General features: G+C 40.2%; 1 pseudogene; it reads left to right on the top strand.

Annotated features, from left to right (window-relative positions):
* The first annotated feature begins 15,946 nt into the window (after positions 1 to 15,946).
* Positions 15,947 to 21,813, top strand: LOC136306591 (ceramide transfer protein-like; annotated as a pseudogene).
* Positions 21,814 to 22,089: the final 276 nt, after the last annotated feature.

Genomic DNA, 22,089 nt, shown 5'->3' on the forward strand with positions numbered 1-22,089 from the left:
AGTCCAAGTTGGCACAATCACCATGCCAAATCCCTGAAAAATGCAACCCAACCCCAGTTCAGTCTGTTAAGAGCTGTCACAAGGAGCAGGAGTCCAGGAAAAATCCACATCCAGGAAAAGTCCACATGGCACTGGAATTGTTGTCACAATTCTACACTTTGCATCTCATGTCCAAGTCCCAGTGACCACTGCTTCTAGCTGGTAATGATTCAGTTAGACTGGAAAAGCCATCTGCAGCATGTGTGGAGATGGAGCTTCTGTTCTCCTCTGTCTGGAGAGATGAGACCAGGTTGCTTTTCCCTGGAGCTCTGCAACTGTGGCGTGGTAAAGAGAACCTTGGGATACACTAAGCTGGGTGGCAAAGGTAAATTCATAATAGAAGTTGGCAAAAGGGGAAAAGAGAGCTCTAAATTAGGAGTAGGTCCCAGCCTGAAATATGAGTGGAGCATTGAGGTAGGATGAATAAAGGAAACACTATATATTAAACAAAGCAGCAGGAAATAGGACTATCAACACCCACAACAGAGATCTTCGAGGGAAGAATAAAAAGCGTGACTATTCAGGCAAGACTAGTTAAGTGGCCCTTGTGCGAATGAGATCAGTTTACCTGCTTCTTGGAAGAAATACCCTAGGCTCGTCCACAGTGTCATAGATGGCCCTGGGCACCTTCAGCCTTCAGTGGCAAACCCCAGCTTTCTGGGCAAGGTTAGGTCAGAGGTGGCTGGAGCAGGGCTGGAAGAGACTGAACCCTCCCTTAGAGGAGCGAGCCGGGAGCCTACCTTCCAGTGTCCCTTCTTCCATGTAAGCCTGGCAGGCTTTAGCTCAATGACCTTCCTATTCACCATTGAAGCAGGACCCTGATGGCATCCTATGAGACCCCTTTGGGGCATTGGAGCCTTTAAGGGTGTATCTTAAAAGCTGGTAGTTCCCCTGATCTCTATTGGGCTTTTTCTGCCTCTTGGTACCTTAAAAACCATGCTGAGATGATCTCAGAAGATCTCGCTGAGGGGTTTAAGGATCCCCATCCACCTATATAAATCTTTTCCATATATCTGGAGCTATTTGGAAAAAGACAAATAGCTGGATCAAATAAAAGAAGGTAGAAGTTTTCAGAAGAAAATATTTGGCATCTCCTGTTCATCAGCATTCAAAATAAATTTAAATTTTTTTTAAGTAAAAAGCATGATATGGTAAACCTGTAGGAGTTCCAGGATGACTCCCCCTTTTAAATTTTTTTAAATTGACCTTAAAATATTTGCTGGGTACACTTTAATAATACCTTGACTTTAAAGATTGTAAGAAATACACATAATTCAAAAGGTTTGACAAAATACAGTAAATGCTTTTCCTACATATGCAGGAGCATTGTCAGTTTAACCAGTTTAGGAAATCCAATAATAGAACAGTGCATAGAGACAGTGAGCTATAACATGCTTAGCAGCCTCTCCTGTTCTGACAGAGGCTACTATAAATCCTGAATAGGTATCCACTGTAACGTGGACATAGGACTGATTGCCAAATGAAGGTATATAAGTAACATCTATTTGCCAAAGTTGTCCTGGTAGGGGTCCTTGAGGGTTAACTCCAAATGAAGAGACAGATTGTAGTATAAGGCCCCTTGGACAGGATTTCTCTATCTGCCGTGCTGCTTCCCGAGAAAGTTGAAACTGTTTACACAGGGCTGCAGCGTTCTGGTGATTAATAATATGAGACTGAATTGCTCGATCTGTCATGGTTGCTCCAAATAATTTTGGGGGGGGTAGCTTGATCAACAAGGGCATTCCCTTTTGCTAAAGCTCCAGGGAGCATGGAGTGAGCTCGAGTATGTCCTATAAAACATGGAGCTCTATGTTGACATACAAATCTTTGAAGAAGGAGGAACTGCTGAAATAGTTCATCAGCATTTGTCCCTGAGACAGCAGTCTTTATAGTGGAAACACCATAAGTAAATATTTGCTGTCTGTATATAGATTAAAGGAGGAATATGGCAAATGCTGAAAAGCCATAATAATGGCATATAATTCTAGTCTTTGAGCTGATTTTAAGTTGACAGTTTCAATATAAAGTTGTCCATTGATTTGCAAAAGTGATTTGCCATTTAGTGGAAGTTTCCCAGAACCATTGTAGTTGATCCTTTGAAAAGAGGAACAACAATAATTTTTGGGCTCAAAACCTATAAGCTGTAAGGGTCACCTATGCCCCTTGATAATCCAGGATGCAACAAGATCAAAATATGTAAGTGTATTCCATGGGCTATTAGATGGTTCAATGTGAAGCCTGAGGATTCTATCCGGCAACCTCAGTGTTCCAGGTCAACACTTTATCCACTGTACCACCACAGTTTGGGCTAAACTAGTCTTGATGAAAATGTTTTATTTTTACTTTATTAGTTTCACTTTCTCTTACATTGTGGTTATTTTATGAACCATAATTGACTTTGTCACACCTGCTTTACCATCATAGTGCAAAAGCAGCCATGGACAATACAAATATGAATGAGTGTGCCTATGTTCCAATAAAGTTTTAGTTACAAAAACAGGCAGTGAAGCCAGATTTGGCTGCAAGCCATAGTTTACCACCCCTGGTTTAAAGCACAGAAGACATCCTGGCGGATGGCACTCTAGTCCCTGCTGGGTGTGTCATCCATGAACTGGCACTAGCATGAAGCTAATAACCAGTGGGATGTACTGTGGGGTTAACAGTAACAGCAAAATACACTGAGGACATCGTAGGGGCCAGGTATGTCTAGGCATTTTATATGCATTACCTCAGTTACTTTTTTGGACTCTGCAGAAATAGACACTACTAGCTTCCCTACTTTATGGATAAATTAAGATACAAGCTAAGCTAAGCAAATTAACCAAGTCAACAGGACTGGTGAATGGAGGCTGATGAACTGGGCAGAAGGGGAAACTAGTCTGAGTGGCTCAAGATAAAAAAAAAAATCCCTGTATTCTGCCTGGTTTTGACATGGAGCTTTGACATGGAATGCGGAGGTACTGAGGTACTGAGGTCACTGGTTTAAAAGCCTGGGCTTGCTAGGTCAAGGCACATATGACAAGCTATCAATGAACAACTAAAATGAAAAGTTGATAGTTTTCACTCCCCTGCCCTGTCTCTCTCCTCTCTCTGTAAAAATCAATTTAAAAAAAAAAAACAAAACATATATATATGCCCTGAATTCCTCACAGCTCCTGCAACACTTCTTTTAAGTACAACTCCTTAATTCTAGTAAAGACCAATGTCTCCATCCTGGCTTCTGCACAACTGCAAAAGTGGCCTGCCACAGGTGATTTGTCAAGTGACCCTGGTAATACTGCAGTACATCCAAATCTTAGCAAGGAGATAACTGTGTCTTTGGGCTGTTCAAAGTCTCTGAAACTCAAGTTTCCTCATCTGCAAGATGAAAAAGATGGAACAGCTTGAGGTTTTTCCAAACAGTACACTGCCAAACCCTTAATTATTAACAGAATGCCTTGAGTTTTGCTGCTTCATAAAGAATGGAGGCCAAACTTAGGACCACAGCTTCACTTGGGTGAGAGCAGCACCATTTTCAACTGTCGTTTATCAGAGACCCAGATATACTGTTCTGTAGGTTGCCAGATGAAAGAATGATTCTGTAGGATAAAAAAAAGGTTTGAAGACCAGGTGATGTTAAGAGCTCACTCAGTTCTAGATGTGATTTGTGATATTTAGATAGATACAAAATATATGGCTTCCAAGATCACTGGCTTGAGTGTGGGATCATAGACATGACCCCATGGTCATGTCCAAATGTCAGTGACTTGAATCCCAAGGTCGCTGACTTGAACCCAAGGTTACTGGCTTGAGCAGGGGGACACTCACTCTGCTGCAGCCCTGTAATCAAAGCACATAGGAGAAAGCAATCAATGAACAACTAAGGTGCTGCAACAAAGAATTGATGCTTCTCATCTCTCTCCTTTTCTGTCTGCTGTCAGTCTCTATCTGTTCCTCTCTCTGTCTCTGTAACACTATAAATATTATATATATATTATATATATATATTATATATATATATAATATGACTTTTCACAAAATTGTAGCACAGTGTTTGGATGAAGATCACATTATAAGAAATGGGGAATGTCTTTTTAGTTTGTAGATGGGATTCTGCCCAATTCATGAAGGAGTTAATAAAAACCAATTAGCTCTTTTTAAAAATTATAACGTATGTAGGTTCAATGGCCTTAATTAGTTTTATCTTAGATTAATATTTCCCAGTGAGTCAGCTGGAATTCCCAGGTCCACGCCTCAAAGATAATAATGAGGCAACAGGGTGGAAAAAAGAACAGTAGTCTTTTCTTCATTTCTTTCTTTCATTCATTAACATCCCAGAAGATCATTGATCCTTACCAGGTAAATTTAGAAAACCGCACCCTAGGTAACAGCAAAGAAATGTGGAAATTCTTCTAGAAAATAAAAGTTACTTCCATTTTGAATATAATTATCTTATATTCACATTGCTCACTGGGGTGAAAAAGTAGGCTACAAATCAACATATGATTCAAACATTTTTTTTTAATGTGCATGAAGAGTGACAGAAGGCCAGGAGGTACACCCTATGTCGGTAGGGTTCCAGGCTTTCTTTCTTTGAGACCTTTATTTCAGAGAGAATAGACAAACCTCTGAGGGTGAGGTGGGGATACTGACTACCTCATGCATTGTCTTCATGAAGATGAGCTGTTGCAACTACTCAGGTTAGCTTGACACACATTTCTGTGGATGTAGCAGAGATTTGAGTTAGTCCTAAATCCTAATTCTGTCCTTACCAAGGAATCTCCTTATCTCAGTTCATATGTGAGAGTCTAATGTCACAAGTAAATGTCTACATAATGTTTTATTGTTTAAGTTAGCAAATCGATGCTCTGTCTTAGTGATCTTTTTTGAGGATGGCTAGTGTGAATTAATTCCTCAGATTGTAACAATGCCCCTTGGACCTTTTGCAGAAACAGGGTTTCAGTGTAGCTTGAAAATGAAATATCTTAGGAATCTGGCTTATCGTTATTTTAACTGTGGTTTCACATGAATCAGGAGAAACAAATGTTTATGACAGGGGTCTCTGTAAACTCTGGCCTGCTGGCCAAATCTGGCTCGCACTCCTGTCTTGTATATCTAGGAATCCTTTTGACATTTACCAAGAAGGATAGGGTTCTGTCTTGTTTTTAAAAAGGCAGACTGCAAAGTATTTACGATTGAGTCCCATCACAGAAGTTTGTTGACCTCTGGTCTACAGGAATAAAACACTACTCCCTGTCCTACTTCCACCCACCAAAACAAAATGCAAAAAACCAACAGAAGAAATGAAAAGCTGATCTTTCAAACAGAAAGAAGGTCCTCCTTGATTTTAGCAACTCTGACCCCAAAATTGCACAATTGAAGATTCAAAATATACTGCTGACAATTCAAAATAATAAAATTTTAGTATTATACCAAGAAATGTAGTGGAAGTTGAAAAAAGATATTTGGGCATCTCGACCTGGTGTGCAGGAGTCCCGGGTTCAATTCCCGGCCAGGGCACACAGGAGAAGCGCCCATCTGCTTCTCCATCCCTCCCCCTCTCCTTTCTTTCTGTCTCTCTCTTCCCCTCCCACAGCCAAGGCTCCATTGGAGCAAAGTTGGCCCTGAGCACTGAGGATGGCTCTGTGGCCTCTGCCTCAGGCACTAGAATGGCTCTGGTTGCAACAGAACGACGCGCCAGATGGGCAGAGCATCGCCCCCTGGTGGGCGTGCCAGGTGGATCCCAGTCAGGCGCATGCAGGAGTCTGTCTGACTGTCTCCCCGTTTCCAACTTCAGAAAAATACAAAAAAAAAAAAAGATACTTGGGCAGCTGCTCTTCTTGAAGTTAGTTGAAAAATAGGCAATTCAATATAAACAACCATGTAATCATAAAAATTTTAAAGCTCAAGTTCTCATTTTACTGATGCAAGATGAAATTCAGAGACTAGAAGGATATATAATATAAAAACCAAGAACATAAACTGCAGTTAAGTATTAAAAATTACTTAATATTTATGATTTCTAGGGTAAATAAAGCAATATTACTAGTGTAGCCATATAATTTACCACACGAGGACACTAAAAATAAGTAAGGGGCGTATACAATTATACAACTTTTAAAAATATTTATTTATTAAATATTCACCTTATGATATTAATGGGTCATAAAATAGTTTTATTTGAACCATATTTTGAATAATAACTTGCATGAAACTTGTTTGGGTTGTCTATGTGTAACAAGAAGTGGGTTGTAATATGAATATGCAAGCTGAATATAATGTTTCTTTCCATGGATACTAGTCAAAAATTTTAATACTACAATGACTTGGAAGTATTCTCCAGCCAATGGCCTACTAAAATCCTACTGCTACATGAAAATGAAACTTCTTTTAACACATTACAGCAAGAAGTACTATAAAGCAGTTGTCCCCAACCCCCGGTCTGCAGAGAAAGAATAAATAACTTACATTATTTCCGTTTTATTTATATTTAACTCTGAACGATGTTTTATTTTTAAAAAATGACCAGATTCCCTCTGTTACATCCGTCTAAGACTCACTCTTGACACTTGTCTCAAACACGTGATACATTTATCCGTCCCACTCTAAAGGCCGGTCCGTGAAAATATTTTCTGATCTTAAACTGGTCCGTGACCCAAAACTGGTTGGGGACCACTGCTATAAAGCACTATACAGTTCTGACACAAGGATGTGCATAATAAAACAGAAAGTTCGAGATTTCTATAAAGTTCGTGCCTCTAGTAGGACTCATAAACTCAGAAAGTGATCGTCAGACTTCAGGGACAATCATAGAGTTATTGCATTTTACCAACTTGTCACTACGTGGCTTGCTAGTGTCCTAAAGTGTGGGACCATGTGGAGAGCTCAGAATCAGCTCCTCTATGACACAGCTCAGACAGTGATTGCCCTTGCATCAGCAGTGGTGAGAGCTCATGCTGTTGGACCATGAATGCTATCCATCTCTCCTACCTCCACTAGTCTGTCTGGACCCCACTGAGCAAGCTATGGGGTAGTAAAAGATGTTTCATGAATATAAGTATTGCTAGTTTGCAAATATATGTATATGGTATTAGAGGTTAATAAAATTCAAATCTAAAGATGGCCCTGGCCAGTTGGCTCAGCTATAGAGTGTCAGATAGGCATGTGGAAGTCACGGGTTCGATTCCCAGTCAGGGCACACAGGAGAAGTGACCATCTGCTTCTCCACCCCTATCTCTCCATCCCCCACACCAGCCATGGTTCAAGCAATTTGGCCCCGGGCACTAAGGATGGCTTCATGGCCTCACTTCAGGCACTGAAATAGTTCCGTTTGCAGCAACAGAGCCCTGGCCCTACATGGGCAGAGCATCACCACCTAGTGGGCTCACCAGGTGGATACCAGTCGGGCACATGCAGGATTCTATCTCTCTGCCTTCCTGCTTCCCTGTATCTCACTTAAAAAGAAAAAAAAGTCTAAAGATGATGAAGGCTTCAAAGATGGGAAACAGATGGGCACTTCCACTACCTCTTCAAACTCTCTCTCTTCAACCTACCCACTGTTCCTTTCTTTTCTCACTGCCTCACCCAACGTGCCAACGAGCCTTTCATGGCAAGTCTATTGCACTCTTCTTTGAAAGACTCATGAGAACAATCAAAGGAGTATAAGTAGTAGCAAAAAAAATTATTCTTGAGGGTTTTTTATTTTAAATTAGAGTAATTAATTTACCTTCTCATTGGAGATTAGTTCTACTAAGCTAGGGCTATTCTTTATTTTTTTTAGATTATCTTTATTATTAATTTTAATGGCGGGACATTGATAAATCAGGGTACATATGTTCACAGAAAACATCTCCAGGTTATTTTGACATTTGATTATGTTGCATACCCATCACCCAAAGTCAAATTGTCTTCCATCACCTTCTATCTGGTTTCCTTTGTGCCCCTCTCCACTTCACCCTCTCCTCCCCCCCCCCTGTAACCACCACCCTCTTGTCCATGTCTCTGAGTCACATTTTTATGTCCCACCTATGTATGGAATCATATAGTTCTTAGTTTTTTCTGATTTACTAATTTCACTCAATATAATATTATGAAGGTCCATCCATGTTATTGTAAATGATCCAATGTCATCATTTCTTATGGTTGAGTAGTATTTCATAGTATATATATATAATACCAAAGCTTTTTAATCCACTCATCCACTGACAGACACTTGGACTATTTCCAGATCCTCACTACTGTGAACAATGCTGCCATAAACATGGAGGTACATTTCTCCTTTTGAAACAGTACTATGGTGTTCTTGGGATATATTCGTAAAAGTAGATAGCTGGGTCAAAAGGCAGTTCGATTTTTAATTTTTTGAGAAATCCCCATACTGTTTTCCATAGTGGCTGCATCAGTCTGCATTCCCACCAGCAGTGCAGGAGGGTTCCCTTTTCTCCACACCCTCGCCAGCACTTACTCTGTTGTTTTGTTGTTGAGCGCCATTCTGACTGGTGTGAGGTGATATCTCATTGTGGTTTTAATTTACATTTCTCTAATAATTAGTGATGTTGAGCATTTTTTCATATGCCTATTGGCCATCTGTAAGTACTCTTTGGAGCAGTGTCTATTATTTCTTTTGCCCATTTTTGATTGGATTGTTTGTCTTCCTGTTGTTAAATTTACAAGTTCTTTATAAATTTTGGTTATTAAGCCCTTTTCAGATGTATTGTCGAATATGTTCTCCCATTGTGTAGTTTGTCTTTCTATTCTGTTCTTACTGTCTTTAGCTGTACAAAAGCTTTTTACTTTGATATAATCCCATTTGTTTATCCTGTCTTTTATTTCACTTGCCCGTGGAGATAAATCGGCAAATATATTGCTGCAAGAGATGTCGGAGAGCTTACTGCCTGTTTTCTTCTAAGATGCTTATGATTTCATGACTTACATTTAAGTTTTTTATCCACTTTGAGTTTATTTTTGTGAATGGTGTAAGTTGGTGGTCTAGTTTCATTTTTTTGCAGGTAGATGTCCAATTTTCCCAACATCATTTATTAAAGAGGCTGTCTTTACTCCATTGTATGCTCTTACATCCTTTGTCAAATATCAGTTGTCCATAAAGGTGTGGGTTTATTTCTGGGTTCTCAGTTCTATTCCATTGATCTATGTGCCTGTTTTTATGCCAGTACCAGGCTGTTTTGAGTACAATGGCTTTGTAGTATAACTTAGTATCAGGAAGTGTGATATCTCCCACTTTATTCTTCCTTTTCAAGATTGCTGAGGCTATTCGTGTTCTGTTTGGTTCCATATAAATTTTTGGAATATGTGTTCTATATCTTTGAAATATGTCATTGGTATTTTAATTGGTATTGCATTGAATTTATAAATTGCTTGGGAAATATAGACATTTTAATGATGTTTATTCTTCCTAACCATGAGCACACTGTATGCTTCCACTTGTTTGTATCTTCCTTGATTTCTTTTATCAATGTTTTATAATTTTCTGAGTACAAGTCTTTAATCTCCTTGGTTAAATTTACTCCTAGGTACTTTTTTTTTTTTTTTTTTGTATTTTTCTGAAGCTGGAAATGGGGAGAGACAGTCAGACAGACTCCCGCATGCACCCGACCGGGATCCACCCGGCACGCCCACCAGGGGCGATGCTCTGCCCACCAGGGGGCGATGCTCTGCCCCTCCATGGCGTCACTTTGCCGCGACCAGAGCCACTCTAGCGCCTGGGGCAGAGGCCAAGGAGCCATCCCCAGCGCCCAAGCCATATTTGCTCCAATGGAGCCTTGGCTGTGGGAGGGGAAGAGAGAGACAGAGAGGAAGGAGGGGGGGGAGAAGCAAATGGGCGCTTCTCCTATGTGCCCTGGCCGGGAATCGAACCCGGGTCCCCCACACGCCAGGCCGATTCTTTACCACTGAGCCAAATGGCAAGGGCTATTTTTTTTATTGCAATAGTGAAGGGATTGTTTTCTTAATTTCTCGTTCTGACAGTTTATTATTGGTGTATAAAAATGCCTCTGATTTCTGAGTATTAATTTTATATCCTTCCACCATGCTGAATTCATTTATCAGGTCCAGTAGTTTTTTGACTGAGACTTTAAGTTTTTTTATATACAATATCATATCATCTGCAAATAATGATAGTTTTACTTCTTCTTTTCCAATTTGGATGCCTTTTAATTCTTCTTCTTGTCTGATTGCTGTGGCTAGGACTTCCAGAACTATGTTGAATAAAAATGGTGAAAGGGGGCACCCCTGCCTTGTTCTTGATCTTAAGGGGATTGCTTTTAATTTTTGCCCATTGAGTATGATGTTGGCTGTGGGTTTGTCATAGATGGCTTTTATCATGTTGAGGAATGTTTCCTGTATTCCCACTTTGCTGAGATTTTTTTTATTATGAATGAGTACTGGATTTTATCAAATACCTTTTCTGCATCCATCAAAATTATCATGTGTTTTTCTCCTTCCTTTTGTTTATATGATGAATCACATTGATTGATTTGAAAATGTTGTACCAGCCTTGCCTCCCCAGAATAAATCCCACCTGGTCATAATGTATGATTTTCTTCATATATTGCTGGACCCGGTTTGCTAATATTTTGTTGAGGATTTTAGCATCTAAATTCATTGGGGATATTGGCCTGTAATTTTCTTTCTTTGTGTTGTCTTTGCCTAGTTTTGGAATCAGAATTATGCTCACTTCATAAAAGGAGCTTGGAAGTCTTCCTTCCTCTTAAAATTTTTGAAACAGCTTGAGAAGGATAGGAGTTAGTTCTTCTTTGAATATTTGGTAGAATTCACTTGTGAAGCCATCAGGCCCAGACTTTTCTTTGTTGGGAGTTTTTTGATAATTGTTTCTATTTCATTTGTTGTAATCGGTCTGTTTAGGTTTTCTGATTCTTCCAGATTGATTTTTGGAAGATTATATGTTTTAAGGAATTTGTCCATTTCACCTAGGTTGTCTAATATTTTGGCATACAGTTCTTCATAGTATTTTCTTACAATATTTTGTATTTCTGTTGTGTCAGTTGTTATTTCTCCACTCTCTTTACTTATTTTATTTATTTGAGTCTTCTCTCTTTTTTTCTTGGTGAATCTGGTTAAAGGTTCATGGATCTTGTTTACCTTTTCAAAGAACCAGCTCCTGGTTTCATTGATCCACTGTATTGTTTCTTTAGCCTCTATGTCATTTATTTCCACTCTGATCATTTTTATTTCCTTCCTTCTACTACCTCTGGGCTTTACTTGCTGTTCTTTTTCTAGTTCTTTTAGATGCAGGGTCAAGTTGTTTATTTGAGCTTTTTCTAGCTTCTTAAGGTATGCCTGTAATGCTATAAACTTCCCTCTCAGGACTGTTTTTGCTGTGTCCCATAAATTTGGAGTTGTTATATGCTCGTTATCATTTGTTTCTAGGAATTTTTTTATTTCTTTTTTGATCTCATTGTTAACCCATTTGTTATTTAATAACATGCTATTTAGTTTCCATGTGTTTTGAGTATTTTTCAGTTTTTCTGGTGTGGTTGATTTCTAGTTTCATACCATTGTGGTCAGAAATAATGCTTGATATGATTTTAATCTTCTTAAATTTGTTGAGACCACTTTTGTGACCTAACATGTGGTTTATCCTAGAGAATGTACCATAAGCACTTGAAAAGAATGTATATTCTGCTGCTTTAGGATGAAAGGTTCTGAAGATATCTATTAAATCCTGTTGATCTAATGTGTCCTTTAAGTCTGCTGTTTCTTTGTTAATTTTCTTTCTTAAGGATCTATCTAGTGATGTTAGTGGGGTATTGAAATCCCCTACTATTAATGTATTGCTGTTGATCTTGCCCTTTATATCCATCAAAGTCTGCTTTATATATTTAGATGCTCCTATATTAGGTGTGCAGATATTTATGATGGTTATATTTTCCTGTTGGATTGCTCCCTTTATCATTATGTAGTGACCTTCTTTATCTCTTACCTTCTTTAAGCCTTTGTTTTAAAGTCAATTTTGTCTGATATAAATATTGCTACCCCAGCTTTTTTTTTTTCATTTCCATTTGCATGAAATATTTTTTTCCATCCTTTTGCCTTCAGTCTATATACATCTTTTGTTTTAAGGTGTGTCTCTTGTAGACAGCATATGTATGGGTCCTGTTTTCTTATCCACGCAGCTACTCTATGTCTTTTGATTGGATCATTTAATCCATTTACATTTAAGGTTATTATTGATATGTAGTTGTTTATTGTCATTTTATTCTTTAAAGCTCTATTCCTCTTTTGCTGTATTTTTTCCCCCTTTGATCTGTTTACAACAGGCCCCTTAGCATTTCTTGCAGCACTGTGTTGGTTGTAGTGAATTCCTTGAGTTTTTTTTTTTGTCTGGGAAGCTTTTTATCTTTTTATTTCTCCTTCCAATTTAAACATTAACCTTGCTGGATAAAGTAGTCTTGGTTGTAGGTTCTTGTTCTGCATTACTTTGAATATTTCTTGCTATTCCCTTCTGGCCTCAAGTATTTCTGTTGAAAAGTTGGATGTCATCCTTATAGGGGTTCCTTTGTAGGTGATAGCCTTTTTTCTCTAGCAGCTTTTAATATTTTCTCTTTATCACTTAGCTTTGGTATTTTAATTATGATATGTCTTGATGTAGATTTCTTTGGGTTTCTCTCTAATAGAGTTCCTTGTGCTTCTTGAACATGTGAGATGTTTTCCTGCCTTAATTGAGGGAATTTTTCAGCTATGATATGTTTGAACAGAGTCTCTATCCCTTGTTCTTTCTCTTCTTCTTCAGGAACCCCTATGATGTGGATGTTATATCTCTTAATGTTGTCACAGAGTTCTCTTAGATTTTCCTCAGACTTTTTGAGTCTCTTTTCTTTTCTCTGCTCTTCTTCCATGCCTTCATTTATCTTGTCCTTAACTCGCTGATTTGATCCTCAGCTTCATCCATCCTGCTTTTAATTCCTTCCACTGTGGTCTTCATTTCTGATATTGTATTTGTCATTTCTGACTGATTCTTTTTATTATTTCGATGTCCTTTTTTATATTTGCTATGTCTTTATTTAGGTGTTCATAATGACCATCTATTGTTGTTCTAAAATCTTTGAGCATCCTAACAATCATTTTTTTAAACTCTGCATATGGTAATTTGGTTATATCTGACTCATTCAGGTCCTTTCCTGGGGATTTCTCTTGATTCATTTGTGTTACATTTCTCTTCCTTCCCATTTTGTCTGTGTATAAGAAGGTTTAGGCCACTGGAGTCCAATGGTTGTTATCTCTGTGTTCCCTAGTTGTGGTCTGTCTGCAGGCCTGCCACCCCTTCTGCCACTGCTGCCTAGGGCATTTGCGCATGGGCATTGCTGGTGCCAGGCCACTGGGGTTGTCACTGCGGTTTCTGCTTCTCCTCCACCAGAGGGACTATGATCACGTGCTTGGGTCTACAAGACTCTGCAGCCTCAGCCTTTCCCTGGCCCCTGCGGGTGAGGTTATACACCACACCCAGGTCATAAGCCTCAGCATCGCAGTCAGGGGGGAGCAGCTTTGCCCAGTTGCAGGTCTCTACCTGTTTCTGGGCTTTTGCCCCGCCCCCAGCATTCGGTTGCAAGCCTCGGCTCTGCGGGCTGGGCGGGGCTGCATACCCATGCTCAGTCGCAGGACTCTGCCTGTTCTGGGCTTTCACCCCACCCCTGCAGGAGGAACTGGCTCAGGTCAGCTGCAAGCCTCGGTTCTGCAGCCCAGCAAGGCTGCAAGCTGGCCTGCAGACCCTTGTTCAGCAGCGGGTCTCCACCACTTCCAGGACTTCCGCCCTTCCCCTGCAAGTGGTATTGCAGGCGGTAAGGCTGCTCTTTAACAGAACTATATTATTATTATTTATTTTATTCTATTTATTTTTTTAGCAAGATTGAGAGAGAGGGACAGACAAGAAGGGAGAGATGGGAAGCATCAACTCATAGTTCTGGCACCTTTATTATTCATTGATTGCTTCCTCATACATGCCTTGATGGGAGGAGTGGGTCCAGCCGAGCTGGTGACCCCTTGCTCAAGCCTGAAACCTTGGACTTCAAGCCAGAAACCTTTGGACTCAAGCCAGCAACCATAGGGTCATGTCTATATCATGCTCAAGCTGGATGAGCCAGCTCTCAAGCCTGAGAGTTCAGGATTTCAAACCTGGGTCCTCAGCATTCCAGGCCAATGTTCTATTCACTATGCCACCACCTAGTCAGGCCAGAACTATAAATTTTATGGAAGCATGGCAGCATCCCTGAAACAGTGTTGCAGTTCTCTACACAACCAAACAATTTACTTGACATTGAGGATGTGAGTGGAAACTAAAAGACATTAAATGGTACATTATTTAAATGACACACCATTAAGAGGACACTTTAAAAAATGTAAACCCAGATATACAACCCCAAAAACAAAGAGTCCATAGACACTAAGTCATTGTTTTTTAACACCAATAGTAAGAATATTCAAAATCATAATAAAGAACAGAACTTAGCCCTGGCCAGATAGGACAGTTGGTTGGAGTGACATCCTAATATGTCAAGATCATAGGTTTGATCCCCTGTCCAGGCACATACAAGAGTAATAAATAAATGCATAACTAAGTGGAACAACAAGTTGATGCTTTTCTCTCTCTCTCTCTCTCTCTTTCTCTCTCTTCCTTCTTCTCACTGTAAAATCAATCAATAAATAAAAATTTTAAGAACAGAACTTATACAACAGTTTCTTTAAAATTAAATGTTGCCCAGGCTGGTGGAATCAGTGGATAGAGCATTGGCCCAGTGTATGGATATCCCAGGTTTGGTCCCCAGTCAGGGAAAACATTAGAAGTGACCATGTGCTTCTCTCCCCCTTCTCTGTCTCTTCCACTCTTATAGCCAGTGGCTCAATTGGTTCAAGCATCAGCCCAGGCACTGAGGATAGCTTGGTTGATTTGAGCATTGACTCCAGATGGGTCTTTTCAGGTGAATCCCCCTAGGGGTGCATGTAGGAGTCTGTCTCATTATCTTCCCTCCTCTCAGTTAAAAAAAAATTTTAAAGGAGAAATTATTTTTTTTAAAGGAGGAAATTCTGGAACATGGTACAACATGGACAAACCTTGAAGATATTATGCTAAGGGAAATAAGTCAGTCTCCAAGGACAACTACTATATGATTCCACTTATATGACATGCCTACAGTAGTCAAATTCAGAGACAGAAAGTATAATGGTGGTTTATAGAGACTGGGAAAGGGGGAATGTGGAGTTATTGTTAAAGAGGTACAGAGATTCAGTTTGGGAATATAAGAAAGATTCAGGAGTTAGATGGTGGTGATAGTTGAACAACAAGTGATGCCACTGAGTTGTAACCTAAACCTGGATAGGAGAGTTAATTTTATGTTCTGTATACTTTACCACTTTATATAGATAGAAATTTTAGCCTGACCAGGTGGAGGCACAGTGGTTAGAGCATCGGCCTAGGATGTAAAGGATCCAGGTTCAAAACCTTGAGTTCACCAGCTTAAGTGCAGGCTTATGCACCTTGAGCACAGGGTCACTGGCTTGAGCATGGGATGATAGACATCTTCTCCAGAGCTCATTCCAGTTCTATGTGCCATAGGTCCTCAGCCTGCATTGGCAACTTGCAAGCTTGGTTGGCCTCCTTTTCCAGTACTCACTTCAATTCCAGGATCTGCAGCTCTTTCTGCTGTAACCATTCCAGCTTCTGCCATTGCTGCTTCTCTGTTTGCAGACCTCGGGCAGCTTCTTGCACAGAGCTCTCAGTTTCCTCTTGTAGGGCTGTAAAAAACAGCCAACCTACAATCCCCAAAAGGATAGCCATGGGGAACCATAACAACAGCCAGTCCTCTACTCCACCCTTCAAGGGTGGCTGCAGCTCCATACTGATCTGATCTGAATCCTGCCAACTACACCAGATGTATGGCCAGTGGACACTGCCGTCATGGCCATGCAGGTTCTCATTGAATTGGGGCAGATGGTAAAGAAACAGTGGAGCCAAAAACTGGTAAGCCATTCAATTTATTAGAGTCTTGTATCAGCGGAAGAGCAAACAGGCAGAGAAGACCGCTTCCTCTCGTTCAGAGCTCCCAACACCCTGAGGCATTCTCCAGTTCTACAAACCAGAAAACAATTTTGGTAAAACTTGAGCCAAACTGACAACATATGCTGTAGAGCAAGATCTAAAATGTTGCTGAGGCCTGACCTGTGGTGGTGTAGTGGATAAAACATTGACCTGAATGCTGAGGTCACCAGTACGAAACCTTGACTTCCCTGGTCAAGGGAAGTTGATGCTTCTTGCTCCTCTCCCCCTTCTCTCTCTCTTTCTCTCTCCTCTCTAAAATGAATAAAAAATAAAAAATAAAATAAAATGCTCTTGAGAATAACAGTTTTATAGTTTCTTTTATGCATTTGAAATTAAAGAGGTTTTTTTTAATTTCTTGGAGTGGCATTAGTTAATAGAAATTGATTAGGTTCTTAAGGAAAATTACATGAAGGTGTCAGAAAGCAAGGCAGAACTGGATTATAGGATAGTTAAGATTATTTGCTCTTAAGCATCAATCTGAAATGCTAAGGTCGCTGGTTCGAAACCCTGGGCTTGCCCTGTCAAGGCACATATAGCAAGCAACAAGCTATCAATGAACAACTAAAGTGAAGCAAATATGAGCTGATACTTACATTCTTACTCCCCCTACCTCTCTCTGTAAAATCAATAAATAAATTTTTTTAAAAGAAGGATCATTTGCTCTTAAAAGGAAGGTACTGAAAGGTGGTTTAGATAGTAGCAAAGGTGTGTTAACCTAGTTGCACAGAAGCAATGGGTAGGGCTTGATGAAGGCAAAGATAAACCTTTTACTAAACAGTTATATGTGCCCTGGCCATATAATTCATATAGCTCTGCATATGCCGAGGTTACAGGTTCATTTCCCACACAGAACACATAGAAGAATCAACCAATGAATGCATAAATAAGTGGAACACAAAGCAATGTGTGTGTCTCTCTCTCAAAAGCCAATAAATTAAAAGAGGAAAAAAAAGAACAACAAAAAAAATAAAGGTGAAAGTTATATGCCTGTGCCGTGCATGACTACCAACCATAACCTGCCCATTCAGGAATTTATGATCAGATTACCCTGTGAGATTACTTTCCACAGAATCTCTTTTCTCATCTACACTTATGACAAGTAAGAATATTTTCTCTCTAGTCTCTACTATCCAGAGGCACACTTTCCAAGGTGCACCTTGCTCTGTATTTGATCAATATAACCTCTCAAAGGACTTGTCTGTGTCTACCCCATTTCTCCTAGATGCAGTTTATTATCTCCTCCAGCTGGAGGATGCTTATGCAAATGTGGGCTGCCAGATTGTCTGTGGATCCAAGTTTAGGGAATTTTTTTATTGTTTTTTTGGAGAAAGTGAGAGAAAGACAGGAACTTCAGTCTGTTCTTATATGTGCCCTGACCGTGGATTGAACCGGCAACCTCTGTGCTTCAGGACAATGCTCTAAGCAACTAAGCTACCCAGCCAGGGCAAGCATCAACTCATAATTGCATCACTTTTACGTGTTTATTGATTGCTTCTCATACATGCCTCGATGGGGAGGGGGCTCAAGCCAGTGACCCCAGGATCATGTCAATGATCCTGCACTCAAGCTGGCAGGCCAGCACTCAAAGGAATCTTAAAACTCTGTTCAAAGAGAAAAAAACAAGTGATTCCTTTTGTTTTGGAACAGTTGTTTAAAAACAGGGTCCCCCTTGCCTGATCTCTGATGGTGCAATGGATAAAGCGATGACCTACAACACAGACGTTGCCAGTTCAAAACCCTGGGCTTGCCCAGTCAAGGCATATATGAGAAGCAGCTACTATAACTTGATGTTTCCAATTCCTCCCCTCTCCTTCTCTCTCTCCCCTTTCTCTAAAATCAGTAAATAAAATCTCAATTGCCCTGGCTGGGTAGTTCGTTTAGTTAGAGCATGGTTCCAAAGTGCAGAGGTTGTCTGTTCGATCTCTGGTCAGGGCACACACAGGAGCAGATCTATGTTTCTCTCTTTCTCTCCTTTACTTTCTCTCTAAAATCAATACAGTAAACATGTCTTTAAAATAGAGAAAGAGGAAGGGGGGAAAGAGAGAGAGAGAGAGAGAGAGAGACATCAATCTGCCCTGACTTGGGATTGAACCATCAACCTTTACACTTTGGGATGATGCTCTAACCAACTGACCTTTCCAGCCAGGATATCCTTCCTCTCTCTAAAATTAATAAAATAAATATTTTTTAAAATAAAATCTTTAAAAAAATAAAACCGGGCCATATATCTATGTTAAGCTAAGTCTGGGAGTAAAGTTCATCTTGTAAGAATTGCATATATTTACACTCTCCTTTGAGGGTATCTCTTGCATCCATAGTATGGGTTTGAGTTACTGCATCCATAGTATAGGTTTGAGTTACTATTAAGACTCTACTTGTCCTGGTGGTGCAGTGGATATAGTCACCCTGGTCCAGGTCCTAAACCCCATGGTCGTGGGCTTGAGCCCAAATGTCACTGGCTTGAGCCTAAGGTCATTGGCTCAAGCAAAGGGTCACTGATTTGGCTGGAGCACACACATCCCCACCTGCCCCCCCCCATCAAGGCAGGTATGAGAAACAATCAATGAACAACTAAAAGTGCCACAACTACAAATTGATGCTTATCTCTCTCCCTTCCACATCTAAAACAGAAAGGAATTAGTGGTATAGACTTTAAAGGCAAAGCAATAATTTTTAAAGCAACTACTGTTGTAAACCCTGTTACTCTTTCTCATTGTATTAAACTAATTGTAAAATGTAAGGACAGCTGACAAAAGAGACTTGATATGGAAATTGAGAAAAGAAGAATAGAGGAAGCATACAAAAATGCCATGGCAAACCCTAAGGAAAAAATTCCACTTTCGAGAGCCAAATTATGAGAAAGGCCCAACCAGTCTGATTAATAAAGAAGAGTTCTTTGATGCTATTGAAGCTGCTCTTGACAGACAAGACAAAATAGAATAAGTCACAGAGCAAAATGGTCAGGTTCCACCAGCCTATATCCATGCCATCTGCTGATGCCTTTTCTTCTCCAGGGACTGATGAATTTGTCCAAAAGGTTGAAGAGATGGTGCAGAACCAGGACTTGCTCATCACAGAATTTAAGTGGAGTTGTAAAACTGGCAGTTGGTTATAGAAGTAGAAGAAATGAAGGTATAGAGAAGAGAAATACAATAAAAGGGTTGCTCTGCATTCTTTTGAAAGCTACCCACACAATGACAGATGTTACAGGACATAAGGTCGGCAATTACTTTTGGAATGTTGATGTTTGTGATGATTGGGAAACAACCAGAGAAAACTTTCATGTGGTAAAAACATCAGCTTTTAATGCAATCACCATTTGTCAAAGACACAAGAAAGTGTGGTCTGCTTTTCAGAGAGATGTATTATATCTTTCTATCATTTCAAAGATACCAACTTTGAGTGAAAATGACTCCAAAACTTAGGACAGTGTGTAATTTTTCTGTGGATTGTGACTGTGTTTCTCTAAACAGTCAATGTGTCCCTTCCAAAATAAATATTATGATTTGTCAAAACTTGGGAGGTCCTCAGAGAAACACCTGGAGGTTGGCAGGGACAGCACTTTATGCCGGGTACACATGGAGCTGATGTGAGCCCTGGAGGACGGGTGCCGGCCTCGCTGTTGTGAGGGCAGTGGCTAAGAGAGCACCCAAAGTTTCTAAAACATTTTACTCATGTTTAAGAAAAAACTGCAGGAAAACCTAATTTGTTCTAATATTGACAGTGAATGAAAAAAATAATAATAAAAGAAAAGAAAAACTAATGAAAAAGAGTGAATAAAGCAAGGCTGCATAACATTCCATATTGGAGGAGAAAAAAAAAAAACAAAATTGAATATTCTAAGCTGTGACGTAAGTTCTATATCTTTATTTATAGCTCATACCTTGGTCTTATGTACAAAAATGAAGAATCTTATTTTGAAGATTTTTATTTATTGATTTTAGAGAAAGGAGGAAGAGAGAGAAACAGGGGGAGGAGTGGGAAGCATCAATTTATAGTAGTTGCTTCTTGTATGTGCCTTGATCGGGCAAGCACGGGGTTTAGATCCAGTGACCTCAGTATTCCAGGTCAATGATTTATCCACTGCACCACCACAGGTTAGGCTAAAACAAAAAAAAAAATACTTTTTAAAAATGAAGAAATATTGCAATAACAAAGCTGAATATTTAACACTAGCTGTCTCCTGCTAACTCTCTGTGTTCAGCAACCTCCTCTTGCCAGACTGCCCAGATTATCTGTGTCTGTCTTCCCAAAGACAGCTCCTGTCATAGGACCCTCTTCATATAGCTCAGTCACCAGGGTCTACTCTGCCCTTTTATCCCAAAGGCTCCCAGATGATACCAGCCCTGAGGAGCTGTACTCTCCCTGCAGCCTTCGCCAAGCCCTGCCTACACCTTTATAATTTGTCCTATCATTAAACTCTGCTCAATTTCCCAGTGTGAGTGTGCCATCTCTCTCCTGATAAAACCCTGGCACATACAGTTCCCCTCTGGGTAGCATATTCATATTGCTAAGTGGAGGGCTCTTATCAAGCCTTGAAATACGAGTTTTTGTTTATGGAAAAGGAAATATTAGAGATGCAAGACCCTGATCTAAGGACTCTTAGGGAGGAGATAAGCTTAGGCAATCGGAAGAAGCAGGCACAAGCTCCTGCTGTTAGCCACATCATTAGTAACTTAGTGAATGCACATTCGGAATTGGAAGGACAGATATAAAGTACAACATCTCAGTAAGATAAATAACCCCAAACTTTGCATGAATGGATCAAGCTAAAGACAAGTGATTCTTTAGCCAGCCAGAGTATAGATAAATTTGGAGGCTTTTCACCCATGCTAAAGAAGCATGACCCATGATGCCTGCTGCTGCTGCCGCCACCCCCACAAACCCACTGTCCCAGAGGAGGCCACCACAGACCAAGCAAAATCTTAGGCAATTGGTAATAAAAATGCAATAAAGTAGGACCCAAATTTGTTGGTATCTGCTACTTGCTTTAGTAGAATGTTACAAAGTCAGCTTCAACATTATTGGTAATACTATTTCTTAATTGAATCATGTGTTTATTATATTTCTCTTCTTCCCACTCCGTCTGCCCTCATGATCCATCTCTCAGCAATCAAAAACTCAAAACTGTACCTGCAGAGCCTCACATCACTGCATAGCACTGCCAACAATTTACAATTAAGGATTAGACCTCCCTTCTGCCATTCCCACCTCAGCAGTATTTTTCAATGGTTTCAACTTTCCAAGTTCCAGCCACCCATCACCTTGCAGGGTCTCCTCCCACCCCTTTTCTCTCTCCTCTTTCCTGCATTCCAGAGGGCCTCCTGTTGGTAATCAAACACCTCTATCAGGGTAGGTTTCCAAATGAAGACAGTTCTCTGCCTGAGATAAACCCTCTGTTTCAGCTTAGAAAGTAATACAATGTTTTCTCCCCAACACAGCTGTGAGTGTTTTATAAATGGAATGGATTTTTAATGTGCATATTTTAAGATCTTCTAATTACCTTCTGCTTACAGACACCATCAGGTTTCATCTGAACCATAGGTTTACAGATGAAAGACGTTTTTGGAGACTTCCCTCCTGCAATTAGGACCTTTAAATTTCAAGGTTTAAAATACCCAACTCATACTCCACACTTCTCCCTTTCACAGCACAAGGCAAATGACAGCATGGTTGTGGAAGACAGCGACGCGGTTGGCAGGCACCATCAGCACCGCAGACTTTAGACCTCCTGGCACAGCTTTCTGCATACAGTGGGGACTTGATAAATATTGTGACTGACTGATTCAGACTCCGCTGATCCACAGAACTCACACAGAAACAACCAGTTTTAAAAAGAAACTGTTTTTGGCCCTGGCCGGTTGGCTCAGTGGTAGAGTGTCAACCAGGCGTGCAGAAGTCCCGGGTTCGATTCCCGGCCAGGGCACACAGGAGAGGCGCCCATCTGCTTCTCCACCCCTCCCCTCTCCTTCCTCTCTGTCTCTCTCTTCCCCTCCCGCAGC

Source organism: Saccopteryx bilineata, chromosome 5 (assembly GCF_036850765.1).
Source record: "Saccopteryx bilineata isolate mSacBil1 chromosome 5, mSacBil1_pri_phased_curated, whole genome shotgun sequence".
Taxonomy (NCBI): Eukaryota; Metazoa; Chordata; class Mammalia; order Chiroptera; family Emballonuridae; genus Saccopteryx; species Saccopteryx bilineata.